Genomic DNA, 15,674 nt, shown 5'->3' on the forward strand with positions numbered 1-15,674 from the left:
TATCAGTGCTTTAGTGAGACCTTTGCGTTGCCTATAGACCCGCCTAGGGTGTTGTTCCAGGAGTCGATGGTGACGAGGCTGATGTTGGAGTAAGTGTCCTCAACAATAGTGCGATCACATGATTAAACATCATAATTAAATCTCATAATAAGAATACGTAAGGGATGATTCATTATATAGTCAACTGATCAACATTAATCGGTAATGATTGGCTAACTAGAGTTTGACATTACTGTGGTTTGACCGTGGTGATCAGCTGATCCCTTACGGTCACACCTATAGGACAATTCCCTTAATAGATAAGTTGATTAATTGTATATCGATACAAGTTGATCAATTCCTTAAATTGAAAAATTCATTTGTGAGAGAGAATATTGATATCTTATTATAATTTGATTAAATAAGATTTATTTTAGTAATTAAAAGATTTTATTACTAAAATTCGTTGTTGGTTGTGAAACAATTAAATTAAGAATGATTGATTAAATATAATTGCAAAATATTGTGAATTATAATTATATGACCCATTTTATCTATGTGATCAAGAATTACTAGACAATTTGTTATATGTAATTTAATTAATGTATATAATGATATTTATTTGATAAATATGCATTAAATTAATTAATAACATGTTACAAGCTACATGTGACATATTGTGTGACAAATGACAAATTGACAAAATAAAATGGAAGTCCATTTTATCTATAATGACCGAAAAAATGGAGGGACTTATGTGTTAGTGGGTGTTTTTTATTTAATTGTTAAATAGAGACACAATGATAACCTAATACTAAGTAGCCCTACACCTATTTTCTCGTGAAGAACAAAAGGAAAACTAAGGGCCATGCATTGGCCTTCTTTGGCCTCCAAAACCGGTCCCCCCTTCTACAATAAGAGCTTGGCTCTTATTTTTCATTCAACCAATTTTTACACCAAAAAATTATCTTGCGTATCCTTTTTCTTCTCACTCTAAAAATGGTTTTAGAAGCTCAAAAATATTATTCTAGATCTAATAATACCAAATGTTACTATAGTAGTAATAAAATTATATTAGATCCAAATTTAAGGTTACTAATTCATAATACCTAGTTAGAATATGAATTAGTGTTATGGGAATGTCTTGGGTGCAATTGAAAGGAGAGTTTCTAGCTTGAAACTTTGGAGGATCATCCTATTATTCATAGCTTAAGAACAAGTGAAGGTAGGAGGCCTTACTTGTGCCCATTTCGAACCATTTAACATTGTAAGGAACATTGTTTTCCTCCTTATCTCTTTTATTTTGTTATGCATGCAACTAGATCCACTAGTTCTAAATCAACAAGTTATTTAGATCACCATTAGAAGAATCTAATAAGGGTATATGAACCTAACAATTGCCATCAAGAGCATTGGTGTTGCATGCATAATCGGTTTGGTTTTTCCGAGTTAGATGTAACTTAATTAAAACTAGAATATTTTGTGATTTATAAGAATAAAAGCCATGAAATTTTTTGCATGTTATACATTCTGGTTCTAAAATACTTTTAGGCCATATTGATGATTTATGGATGATTATTCCTTATTTTAATGATTTTTAGTGAAATAATTACATTTTATTGAGTAAAATGAACTTTTATTTACTAAAAATAGTTAAACTTCACTACTGGCTTTGATTTTTTAGTATAACCTCACATGCATAGTTTATGTATTGTATGTAAAATTTCGTATTAATGTGATTAATATTGCATGATTTATGATTTTTATGTAATAAAAATGGTATAAATGGAGGTTAAATGACTAAAATAGTTAAACTTCAAAATAGGCCATAAAATTTTAATATGATGTCACATGCATATTTTAAAGATTTTATGTAAAATTTAAGATAAATGTGCTTTATTATGCATGATTTATAATTTTAATGGTTAAAATGATATAAATAGTGACTATTTTTAGCAAAAATAGCTAAAATGAATTTTATGGCATGAAATTTTTCTCTAAGGTATTATATTTGATATGAATATCAGATCTAAAGTTGCATGATTAATTTTGATTGATTTGGTATGTTTATTGATTTTTATGTGATAAAATCGATAAAAGGGCAACTTTATTTGTCATAAAAATAAATTCGAAATTTTTGGTTGAAATTTTGCCATTTCCAGGTTCTGGAAATTATTTAAGAATGTTAAAAATTTTGATGTTGATTTTTCCATAATTTTATGTTTAATTTGGATTAAATGGTAAAAGTTATGATTTATATGATTTATTAATGAAATAAATTATAAATCTTTTGTGGGCAAATTTTATTGAGTTTTTGGAATCTTGGTAATATTCCAGTATTTGAAAAAATGTGATTTCGAATTTTTCCAATTTTTTATGACTTATTGGGAATTATTTCATAATTGTTATGATTAAAAGAAGTTTAATAAGCAATAATACAAAACCAAGTTGAATTATTGTCAAAAATTGAGTAAAGACTAATTTTTGAGTCCTAAGAGAGTTAGGATAATTAACTTGAGCTTAAATTTGATTTCGGTATTGATTTGTGATTTTAATAAGTTATTATCACGCATTTCCATAAAACTGGATTATATACGATATAAGGTTTAAATAGGGCGATTTGGCACATTAATTTGGCATGCTTGATCATATAATAATGCTGCATTTTTTATTAATGAATGTCATATTTTATTTATGTAATTTTGAATTATGTAATTTATCTTAGTATGGCCTTAGTTTTAATCGGTATTAGCCGTAATTAAAGGGAATATCGATTTGGTTGTAATTTTAATGTGATTTCGCATCACCGTTTTGTAATTTAATAGATATAAATTTTTATTACAAATGTATAATAGGAATAGCCATGTATTTTTATTAATATTTTGTAATTCCGGAGTTTCCTAAAGACGGAGCCATTCGGAAAGGAGTTTCGGTCAAGACGGTGTTTTCCTTGGCAGGTGTGTCACATGAAGTTCAAGGGACCAAAGGAGTTGGTTCCGAATTTGTGAATAGAATATTAAATTTTCTATTTTAGGAAGGCCATACTAGGAAATTATTATTTGCTTTGCAGTTCTTTTAATGTGTTGCATGCATTGCCAAATCGTCATAACAACACATGCATATCATATCGAGTCTTCGACTTGTCAATTATAATTATCGATAATTCGATTTTTAGTTCACTTAAAATTGATAGATAATAAATTGACAAGACCTTTACTTTTAAAAGATTGAGACTTAGCCTTACCAAATAGTAGTAGCCCATGAATCTCAATTTCATAAGGGGTACAATACGATTTTTCGGGGTGCTTCTATTGACGTTGGGTAAATCGGGTAATAAGTAGTTATTACACTTTGAAAGTTTGGTTGATCTCAACGAATGTATTTTGCGACCGTAGCCGCAATAGGTTCGGGCTAACGATGAATTTAATGTAAAATCATCGACCGAGAGTTCTAATTGTAGAATCGGTTAAGAGGGTTAACCCACCAAGTTATATTAGTAAAGATGTAGAGGGCCCGTAGGCTCACATCCAAGTTAATATGAATTTTGGATCTCGGAATCATTTATTATAGTTGGGTAGAGGTCACTATATAAATGCTATACTTGTATTAATATTTACAAGTATTATAACGATGAATGTTGTATTTTCCCGCTATTTCATTGTTTTTTTAATGTTGTTCTATTTCATTACTCCTACTCATATGCGATATCATTTGATTATAACACAAGTCTCTGCTAAACCACTATTGCTAACGACAAAGAATATCTTTCTAAAAATGAACCGTATCATTGATTGTGGAGTAGCTCCATAGGAATCGTTCTTTTCCATAGAATTCCATAGGAGTTGTTCTATGTCATATAAGATTAGCATCTTAAAATTCCTAACAAACCTATGTACGATTTCTTGTGAAGAAATATGTCTAGGTGTAATAATTAGTCAAAAATATGTTTTGATTATATCTTCTATGCATCCATGGTTCAAAAGTATTATTGCTCAACCTAAACACTTGTCATCAAGCACTTAAGTTGTTAAGAATATGACAATGTTAAATTGGTAAATTGATTTGTTAGAAATTTTGATTGACCAAATACCACGATAGAGTTCATCCTTGTGAAGGATTAACTAGGAATTTATATGAAGATAAGTCTTCATCAAGTAGAAATTCTTGAAGTAAGTGAGAGCAATAAGAAGTAAGTACCTATCTTAATTATTAAGGATAGAACTAGGCTCGAAAGAGAAGGTGTTAGACACTAAAATAGATACAAAACCCAATAGGTAAAGATCAAGGAAGTTCGTCGTGTGACTCAAACATATTCCTTCTTGAATATCTATGACATTGACATTGCATTATTACCAATCACCACGTCATGAGTATTTGATACAAACTTATGGTTTTTGGCATTATCTTGTGACGACTAGCAAAAAACAAGTTTAGAAATTTGCATGAATGGAACTAGGGTAGTTGCCATTTCATCCATGAACATATGAATGTTGTAGTGTACTCATTTTAGTTTTTTAATTAAAAATTTACCTCAATAAATGTTATGTTGTACACTAACTCTAAATAAGAATATAATTCAAGTTTTGCATAAAACACAAAGGGTTTCTCTATTATACAATTAAAACAAGCGTTGTGCCCTAATATATCACGATTAAGTTTATGGTGAGACCATACAAATCATGGTAATTATATTCAAACTAGAAATAAATGTCATATTTACAAGACTCAAGTTGGTGACCCCAATCATTTCTCAATTCTTGATTGAAAATCGCATTTAGAAACTAGTTTTGACTAGTGTCCCAAACCATTTGATTGGGAATCTCTTGGTGTGTACGAATCTTGTATTCAAAGCAAGATAATTCTTGATTTTTCCTTGAAAAGGATTATGAATAGAGCAAGATATTCGCCCTAATTACACTTTGAAGTGTATGGTAGAATAAAATTTCAATCAGAGAAGGTTATTACTTCTTCATCTCTTTTACCAACGAACTAGGTAGATACTTGGATTCCACTTAATGAGGTAACAAGAGAAATTCTTTGAATAAGTTCAATGAATTTTTAAAAACCAAAGTATTAGTACTTTGTTTATATAGGGAACAAGAAAGTGAAGACTTTTATTTGCACCAAAAGGAGTGTGATATGGTATAACAAGATCACTTTCATAATCACACCCTATCAAGATAAGGTGTATTAGAAAGTTACAAAGAATCCTATACGAAATGATTGAATCTTTACTATAAAATTGGAGATAGTTTCTGTTGCAAATTTGTCTAGCATTTTTTCCACTAAAACAGAATATAGTTAAAGCAATCAAGTACAATTCATATGAGATATGGTTAGGCCAGGCACCTAAGTTGTAACCTGTTTCGATAGTAAACACGTGCTCTCTCTTCCTACATGATCACGAGAACAAAGGGTTTGTGGCTCGTGATGCTGTCTATTAAAGAAATGAGGAGTATTTCTTAAAGACAGAGTGGGAGAAGATGTTCAAGAGCCACAAACTGAGAATAAGACGTAGGAAGATGTTCCTTCTTGGTCAAAATCAGTAATTATTTCTTCGAAATCTAAAGTGGACAGGAGTCATGTTACTTTTGTGAGTAACAAGCCTGTAATTTATTAAGATGCTTTATCTAGTTTGAACTCCGCAAAAGTCCGAAGTAAGCATAAACATAAAGCTGTTTATTTAGCTTGGTTGGTTGGTGGTAAAGGGTTTTCCACGCAACAACAACGCCTCATTAAATTTGGATTTTATAGTTGGATTTTAAAAAACATCTTGCATGAGTTATGCAAATCGCAACTATTCTAAGGTAGGATGCAAACTTAAGAAGAAATCTTAAGTAGATGTGAAAGAGTTGAATTTTGTGTTTTGGTCATGAGTCATGGGATAAACTTTTCTCGAATTGTCGAGGAGTTCTGTTTATACATGGAGTTTAGTGGGAATAATGTGGTATTACTAGTCTTATATGTAAGGGACATATTGATCATTTTGAATGATGGAAGACTTAGGAGAAGAATAATACATCTCAAAGTTATCCAGACCTATAAAGATAGTTCTAAAAGGATATTAGCGTTAAATGAATATTCTTATGTTAATAAGAATCTTGACAAGTTCAAAAGTATTGAACATGTCGAAATTGAATCCACAAGCTTCCGCTGCGGAAATAATTCGTTACGCTAACATGTATCACCATTCTTAAACTTCGTATACTTGGAGTATTACGAGAAGTTATAAATCGAATCCTTGAGAGAAGTCTCCATATAGCCATATAGTACATTGGTTAGTACTCAGGAAAGTAATAAAGAAATTAAGAAGAGCATTTAGAAATGATATGGATTTATGTGCAAGGAGTTGTGTGCACAAAACCATATTCTAAACACATAAGGATGGTTGGAGAACCATCTTGGCTATATTATTTAAGGAGGATAACTGCTAGGAAAATCATAGGCAGTGATACCCGTCGTGCGGTGTCAAAAATAATATTTATAAACTCCAACTATAACTATAGCTAGTTGCAGTCGGGTCGAACCACAGAGAGGCGGACGTAATTTCTAGTTGTTTAAATTCGGCTTAAGGTAACAATAAGATGGGGGTTTGATTGGATTTGGTCTATAACTAATGAGCAATAAAATAAAGTGAACTAAGCAAACAGATGAAATCAAGTATAAAAAGAGGTACTAGGATGGTCGGTTCGTTATAGTTTCGGCGGCAGCATACTAAACAGGTCCAAATCGAACACATGTGAGGCGGGAAACAAGAGGTCCTCTCGGTCCACTCTTAACAGATAGCATCTTTCGATCTCGCTATAGGTCCCTAATATCACTAATACTGACTCTCGTCCTGAAAAATGACTAATAATCTAAACTTTACCTATCCTTCGATCTCAACACAGTTTAGTCATTTTAATTGGTGATCTAACAACTTTCCCTATCTTTCGATCTAATGGGTCAGTCATAAATTAAGCATCTAACTGGTCGCATGCATTCGATTCGTTAAATACAACATTAAAATCAATTAAAACGAAAGGTAACCTCACGTGGTCGATCGATCGACCAGGTATGGCGATCGATCGACCGACACGCGATTTCAATCCAAATTAATACTACGCCGCCTACGCTATAATTCCCCTACATCCTAGCACAATTGATTTAGCTACTCATGGCTATGGCTAAAATAACAATAATATTGACGATAAAGACTACTGAATTCATGCTAAAAATAGTAGAACAAACAATTAACATAAACGATATTTGGCTTAGATTCTAACTAACAATTCTATATCTAACAACGAAATAAAGATGAACTGAAAGTAGAACATAAGGAATACCGAAAATTGCAGAAGAATAGTAACGGAATGATTAGAAGTATGAATGAAAATCCGATGCAACCAATATTCCAAACCCTAACTATGATATTCTAAAACTGAATGTGAAACTTAGATAAAAACTGGGATCAAAACTGGATGCCTTTATATGATGTTCTAGGTTACGTTATATAGCAAACATACGTAACAAGTTATTATCAAAACCTAAACATAATGGGCTTGCTTTCCTCGATCTTTTAATTCTCGTCTGAGTAGCGGGGTGGTCGATCGACTGAGATGACCGGTAGATCGACTGCTTTGCAGTGTACAGTAGTTTCTGGAACCCGCATGTTGGTCGATCGACTGAAGGTAGTGGTCGATCGACTGCTTTAGCTGCTACTTGACTTCTATAATCTCGTGGATTTGTCTTTTGGGCTTTGAAATACGCACCAAGCTCATTCCTCGAGTCAATACTTCACGTCAATTGCAATGCAGGATAGTCGGGGACGGATTTAGCTCAATTTCCGTTGAATTCTTCACATTTCTGCAATAATGTACAAAAACACGGAAGTAGACGGAAATAGGGAGAAATGTAGCATAAACTACATGAATGAGCTCTGAAATGCGTGTAAAATGGAATGTAAAACATCATATAAAAGACACGCATCAAACTTCCCCAAACCAAACCCTTGCTTGTCCCCAAGCAAGAACTAGACTCGATCTAATGACCTAATGGAACGAGTTCAATCTGAGAGCGAAATGCAACATGTAAAGCCTAAACCAATTTAATGCACAACCAACAATCAATTAGCAAATGAATCATGCAAACGAGTTATGTAGTCGTTAAAAACTGCTGAACCGTCAACTGTAGAGACTTATCAAATTAGACTCTCACGGGTCGCTCATATCACTCAAATAAGCACAGGTGAATATATGTAAAAATAGAAAGAATTCATTTGTAGTGACACTCACCTAACTACGACCTATAAGAACATGTCTGCAATATAATATGAAAGCAATCTCTATGACCGTACATACGCATTCCAACCAACAAGAGACCATGACACATGCCGAGGTATATATGTGGATATGTGAGGTATGGGTAAGAAGAGGCAAAACATTTATGGAAAAGTGGAGGTACAGGTGATCAAGCTAGTACCGAAACGGAACCATATGGCAACATCCAACTTCTTGCTCAAAAACAAATGAAATGGTGCTATAGCAAGCACAAATCTCACAATCTCCAGGTATAAAGGTAATCAACTAATTCCCCATAAGATAAGAATAAAACATGGGAGCAAAAATCGCCAAAAGATAAGGATTTGAATTATGCAAATTTGATTCCTTTTTCTCGAACCTCAGTCGATCGACCTATGATGCTAGTCGATCGACTGCTTCAACAGTACAGAACCTCTTTTTCTTTCTTTTTTCGAATAATTTCTTTTTCACTTCTTTTCTTTTCTTTTCAATTTTGTTTCTTTCCTTCCTTTCTTTTCATTCTCCCAACTAAATCTCATTAAGAGCATTTACTACCAAAAACTAAGTAACAATCCCAAGGACACGGACTACTTGCGTGACAAAGGACAGGCTATATGTAGGATGTAGTAATGGGACAAAAAGGCTATTTTTGGCAATGTGGGGTTCATGGGCAAAACGAATAAAGGGAAACCTCTACCACATGTGTCAACAAACCACAAACCGAATGCATACAGGTATTAAGCAGATTAAGTTCATATTTATGCAAATTGATATGACATGTCTTATAAGGAGTACTACTCACATTCCTAAATAAACCGGTCATAGATGTCACCAGTTATAGGCTCTAAATCTCAGAAATATGATGTAGTTTGCCAATTTTCAAAGTCAAGTCTCAAGTTCAGCAAATAATTAACGAATACTCGTGGATATGCACTTATATGATTCTACTAATAACATGTTAATCAAGCAAGGCTTAGGCAAAACAAATGCAAATGCAATATCATCCTTGAAATACTACCGTTCCGACTCGACCTATATGCTAAAATAAACATGCATTTTATTTGAAATTTTTGAAATTTTTTGAAATTTTTTTTTGAATTTTTTTGAATATAAGAATGAAATAAAGAATGCAAAACAAAATGTAAACGTGAATGCAAGCAAATGATATGCGACGCAAAACCCTTCCCCAAACCAAATCGCACAATGTCCCCATTGTGCAAAATCATGTAATGAAGAAAAGAGAAATGGGAATTTGCGGGAAAATAAACAAATAAAATTGACATGAAGTGAAAATCGGGAACTTACAAGACTTTAAGCGCGACAAAAGGAAACCTCCCCAAACCAGGCGTGAGCTAGGAGGTTTTGATGAGCAGTGATGCTACTAATAAGTACCTGAAATGTCAAACAAAATACCACGCATTAAATCGAGAAAGACAATAATGAAGCGGTATTATGTGCAAACTTGAGAAAAATAGAAGAAATAAATAAATGACGGAAGATAAATTGGAGTAGAAAACTCCCTTAATTCCGCAAATCGACCAAACATAGCAGGAGAGAGGTCGTAAACAGGTACAGCAATGCAGGTCGGACGATCGACCACATCACTCAGTCGATCGACCGAGGTGAAAGGAACAAAGATAGCTCCTGGAACTGCAGGATCGATCGATCGACCACTCGAGGCGATCGATCGTTGAAAATCTTCTTTATTACTTCTTATTTCTTCGTATTTGCTCAATTACTTGAGCTAAAGAGGTCTAAAAACCTGCTAATGCCCATTAAGACGCGCCCAAAATTGCGCAAAACCCAAAATAAAGTCTCAAACGCATAAAATCCTAAGCAGGCAAAATAAATGTGAAGTTTCGCGCACACAAAAGCAATAAAAAGTGTTTAACAAAAGCAAATAAAAAGTTTTGGAGGACATGTGATCAACTAGTAGTTGATCAAGAACGGCCACGGAATGGCCCACTTCGTCGGCTTCTGGCTACTAGAGGTAGCCTCAACGGTGCTTATCTTATCAGCTGCACCCTTCTTAGCTTCCACGTCCGTATGGCTCAACGGATCAACACTTTCATCATCTCCCCAGTCAATGACCTCTTCTTGCTCATCAAAGTCCAAGTCGGACTCCCTTGCCCTGACCGGCTCGTCATCAACTTCCTCATCAGTGGCATAACTAAGGCAACCAAGACCTCCTCGTGAAATGATTGGCTTCTTCGCACCGAGTGACTTGCACGCTCTTCCTTCCCAAACCATCTCCCCGCAATATCGAAATAGACAAATCTTCCTCCAATTTGCTCCCAATCTGGGGCGGAGGGGTTACAACAGAATAGAGATAGGTAAATCGGGAAGCACAAAGTACGATTTCTTGTCGAAACCGTGTTACAAGTCACAGCCACATGGGGTCCTTTTTCTTAGACAGTTTGGGCAAAAACAATAGAATGCTTGCCCACTTTAAAAGTCAAGGTTCCTAGACCGACATCTATGACTGCACCAGCAGTGTGCAGAAATGGCCTACTCAAAATAATGGGAATGTGGGCATCCTCAGCCTCAGGCATGTCAAGTACAACGAAGTCGACGGGGAAGAAAAACTTCCTTATTTGGACGGGGATGTCCTCTAAGACTCCTATTGGCTGGACCGCAGATCGGTCAGCCATCTGTACTGTCATATCTGTCACTGCGAACCTAGTCAATTTGAGCTTCCTAGCTAGACTCAAAGGCATGACGCTTATACTAGCTCCTAAGTCACATAATGCCTTCTCAATAGAGAAGGTACCTATATTGCAAGGACAGAAAAAAGCTACCCGGTCCTCTAGCTTATGGGTGCGATGAGACAAATAAGAGCATGACTCTTTGGTTAATGCGATAGTATGCACATTTTCAAGTGACTTTTTCTTAGACAAGAGTTGTTTCATGAATTTAGTGTTGGCAGGCACTTGATTGACCAACTCAAGGAAACGAACTTGTACATTCAAACTACGAATAACCTTTTCAAATTTATTGAAAGATACATGTTCCTTTGTCGGCACTAGTCTCTCTGGATATGGGGTTGAGAGAAGTACCTTAGCCCTCTCTTCTAAGTCTCGCATGCCGGCATCCGTGGACTTAGGCTGAAAGTCCACCACCTTCTCCCTATTGAAGCTTGAACCCTCCTCAGACCGTCTCAAATGCGCGCCATTGACCGACATTGGGTCGAACTTCGGAATCGGGATGGACCCATCAGAACTCGGGTCTTGCCCCAATACTTTCGGAGTTGTCGAACCCCGGAACATATGGTCTCTTAAATTATCGGGCATTGAAGGACGAAATTTCTCAATATCAGTAGGGGTCTCAGTCGATCGACCACCTTGCTCAGTCGATCAATCGAGATGTCGATTCGAAGCTCCTGTAACCCGCATATCAGTCGATCGACCGGGTATATCAGTCGATCGTCTGATATACCTGGTAGACGCCTTGTTCTTGTTATTTTTCGTTAAAGATTTCTTTTGACTCGGTTCCGCCTCATTCTTTTCAGGGGCATCCTCGACCATAGCAGGCCCCTCCAGGGTAGACCCACTCCTCAAAGTAATGGCATTCAGGGTCTCTTTCTGGTCAGTTTGAGTCGGCAAGTGTCCGGGAGCTCGAGTGGTACTCTTACTAGCCAATTGAGAAATTGGGCTCTCTAGTAGCTTCATCCCGGCCTCTCTAGCTTGGAACTCCTTCAGCAGCAAGTTCTTAAACTCAGTAAAATTAGAACCATGGGATTGTTGTTGCTGTTGCGGCACATAAGGAGGCTTTTGGTATTGTTGTTGCTTATGATGAGGGGGCACATAAGCTTGCTGCTGCTGCTGTTGTGGAGGTTGAGTCGGATTCAGGACATTCTGGCTACTCCACCTCAAGTTGGGGTGGACATTCGGCTCATAGTACGTGTTTGTCTGCCTATAGTGTTGAAAGGTAGCACAAGACTCAAAGGGGACAGAACAATTTTCTGAGACATGCCCCTCAGCTCCACATCTTCTACAGACGAAAGGACCATCTGAAACAGCGTTAACATGGTACATCCCACCTTTAAAAGCTCCTCCCAAGTCATATTTGTCAAACCTTGTAGTGAGAGCTTCTAGTGCAGCAACAGAGGAAGATTCAGCAGCTCTCCTCTTGTTTCCTCTCGAATTCCCATATTCAGCCTTATGAGTGGCCAAATCATCGATGATCTTCCACCCCTTAGTCTCTCCCATGTTCTCAAAAATCGGCCATTGGGCGCAAACATCCAAAATAGCCCTCGATCGTCATACAGCCCATTATAGAACTGGTTGCAAAGACACCATTTTTCGAACCCATGGTGCGGTATGGTTCGCACCAGTTTCTTGAAACGGACCCATGCTTCATGGAAGTTCTCATCAGGCCCTTGTTTAAAGCTCGTGATCTGTGCTCTAATGGCATTCGTCTTCGAGGCAGAGAAGTACTTTTTGTAGAATGCCAGGGCTAAGGAATTCCAGTCGGTGATCCCATGGGCGGCTCGGTCCAGATCTCTATACCACTCTCTTGCAGCGCCACGAAGAGAGAAAATGAACATGGTCTCCTTGATCTGATCTTGGGTCACACCGGCCGGCGGGGGTATAGAGCAACAATAATCAATAAAAATCTCCATGTGCCTGGCTGCATCTTCATTTGCAGCTCCTCCGAACTGGTTTCTCTCAACCAGGTTAATATAGGAAGGCTTTGGCTCAAATTTTCTCGCCTCCCCAGGTAGTTCGAATCCTTTGTAGAGATTCGCAGCTGTAGGCTCTGATTGACTAGAAATGGTTGCTTCTTCACCATGACTGGGAATTTCTGGAGAAGTAACTCTCGTTGAAGAAATTGAAGCAGGAGATGTAGGTGGATCTCCTTCGAACAGAGCTTTCTCGTAGTAGCTTGACAGAGTACTCAGCTCTTCCTCTGTCGGTAATACCCTTTGTGATCGTCTCAACTCGCGCAAGGATTTCTCGATCTTAGGATTTAATGGTACTAGTTCACCACCCTGTGACCTACGCATAAGAGGAAACTACAAAAAGAATATAAGAAAAGTTTAAGGAACGGAAGTCCCTTAAACTAAAGAAAGACTAAATAAAAACAACTAAAAATTAGAACAATTGCCTCCCCGGAAACGGCGCCAAAATTTGATACCCGTCGTGAGGTGTCAAAAATAATATTTATAAACTCTAACTACAACTATAGCTAGTGGCAGTCGGGTCGAACCACAGAGAGGCAGACGTAATTTCTAGTTGTTTAAATTCGGTCTAAGGTAACAATAAGGTGGGGGTTTGATTGGATTTGGTCTACAACTAATGAGCAATAAAATAAAGTGAACTAAGCAAACGGATGAAATCAAGTATAAAAAGAGGTACTAGGATGGTTGGTTTGTTATAGTTTCGGCGGCAGCATACTAAACAGGTCCAAATCGAACACATGTAAAGCGGGAAAGAAGAGGTCCTCTCGGTCCACTCTTAACAGATAGCATCTTTCGATCTCGCTATAGGTCCCTAATATCACTAATACCGACTCTCGTCCTGAAAAGTGACTAATAATCTAAACTTTACCTATCTTTCGATCTCAGCACAGTTTAGTCATTTTAATTGGTGATCTAACAACTTTCCCTATCTTTCGATCTAATGGGTCAGTCATAAATTAAGCATCTAACTGGTCGCATGCATTAGATTCGTTAAATACAACATTAAAATCAATTAAAATGAAAGGTAACCTCACGTGGTCAGTCGATCGACCAGGTATGGCAGTCGACCGACTGACACGCGATTTCAGTCCAAATTAATACTACGCCGCCTACGCTATAATTCCCCTACATCCTAGCACAATTGATTTAGCTACGCATGGCTATGGCTAAAATAACAATAATATTGACGATAAAGACTACTGAATTCATGCTAAAAATAGTAGAACAAACAATTAACATAAACGATATTTGGCTTAGATTCTAACTAACAATTCTATATCTAACAACGAAATAAAGATGAACTGAAAGTAGAACAGAAGGAATACCGAAAATTGCAGAAGAATAGTAACGGAATGATTAGAAGTATGAATGAAAATCCGATGCAACCAATATTCCAAACCCTAACTATGATATTCTAAAACTGAATGTGAAACTTAGATAAAAACTGGGATCAAAATTGGATGCCTTTATATGATGTTCTAGGTTACGTTATATAGCAAACATACGTAACAAGTTATTATCAAAACCTAAACATAATGGGCTTGCTTTCCTCGATCTTTTAATTCTCGTCTGAGTAGCGGGGTGGTCGATCGACTGAGATGACCGGTAGATCGACTGCTTTGCAGTGTACAGTAGTTTCTGGAACCCGCATGTTGGTCGATCGACTGAAGGTAGTGGTCGATCGACTGCTTTAGCTGCTACTTGACTTCTATAATCTCGTGGATTTGTCTTTTGGGCTTTGAAATACGCACCAAGCTCATTCCTCGAGTCAATACTTCACGTCAGTTGCAATGCAGGATAGTCGGGGACGGATTTAGCTCAATTTCCGTTGAATTCTTCACATTTCTGCAATAATGTACAAAAACACGGAAGTAGATGGAAATAGGGAGAAATGTAGCATAAACTACATGAATGAGCTCTGAAATGCGTGTAAAATGGGATGTAAAACATCATATAAAAGACATGCATCAGGCAGTTGAACAATTAGATATACACAACGAAAATTGAGTACACTTGCGATAATGAGATATGCAAGAAGGAGGGGATGATATTAGGATTCATTTTTATGAATTTGAGGAACTATGGTAGTTCGTTCCAATAACCGAAAGTCTTATACCTACACACTGTGAGGATAATGGGAGTTATTCAAAGGCAAGAGAGCCTATGTCTAGATTAGATCTCGACACGTACTCAAAGAAGTTCTTATAATACAAGATGTGGACATGGGCCACAGGCCGGTCTGTGGATTTGGGCCACCTACCGATCTGCGGTCACGGGCCACCTGCACGCCAAGCCAAATTGTTGACATGCAGCGGTCTAGAAAGCCACGCTCGGTGACATAAAAATGCTTTCGACCGGGTCACTTTAGATCGGTCGGTTTCGTCTCGGCAAAGATCTCGAAACGAGTAGAGATGTTCGGAGTCGCCACCAAGCATTTGTGGGATGCTTGGAATTCGTTCGAATCCACTTTGTACCTAGGTAAACCAAGGCAAAAAGCGGTGTTTGACATAGGTACTAAAGATAAGGACTCGTCCCCCTTTTAGCATTATATGCCTAAAATTACTCTCGTACCCCCTGGATAAGGCCATCCACTATCCAAAGGTTCTGAGTAAGGGGTGAGGGTACGTATTGGGAAGCCCTTTAATCAGACACCTAATCCCGCTCGCGTTAGTGGCCTCTACTGATCGATCGTGGTTGTTTAAGTGCAGAAGTTGATAAAACGGTGTAAATGCATG

General features: G+C 36.8%; 1 non-coding gene across 1 annotated transcript; it reads left to right on the forward strand.

Annotated features, from left to right (window-relative positions):
* The first annotated feature begins 12,562 nt into the window (after positions 1–12,562).
* LOC141636178 (small nucleolar RNA R71) lies at positions 12,563–12,669 on the forward strand. Its single transcript, XR_012540808.1, has one exon. It is a non-coding gene; the product is annotated as a small nucleolar RNA R71 (small nucleolar RNA).
* Positions 12,670–15,674: the final 3,005 nt, after the last annotated feature.

This window comes from Silene latifolia, chromosome Y (genome assembly GCF_048544455.1).
Source record: "Silene latifolia isolate original U9 population chromosome Y, ASM4854445v1, whole genome shotgun sequence".
Taxonomy (NCBI): Eukaryota; Viridiplantae; Streptophyta; class Magnoliopsida; order Caryophyllales; family Caryophyllaceae; genus Silene; species Silene latifolia.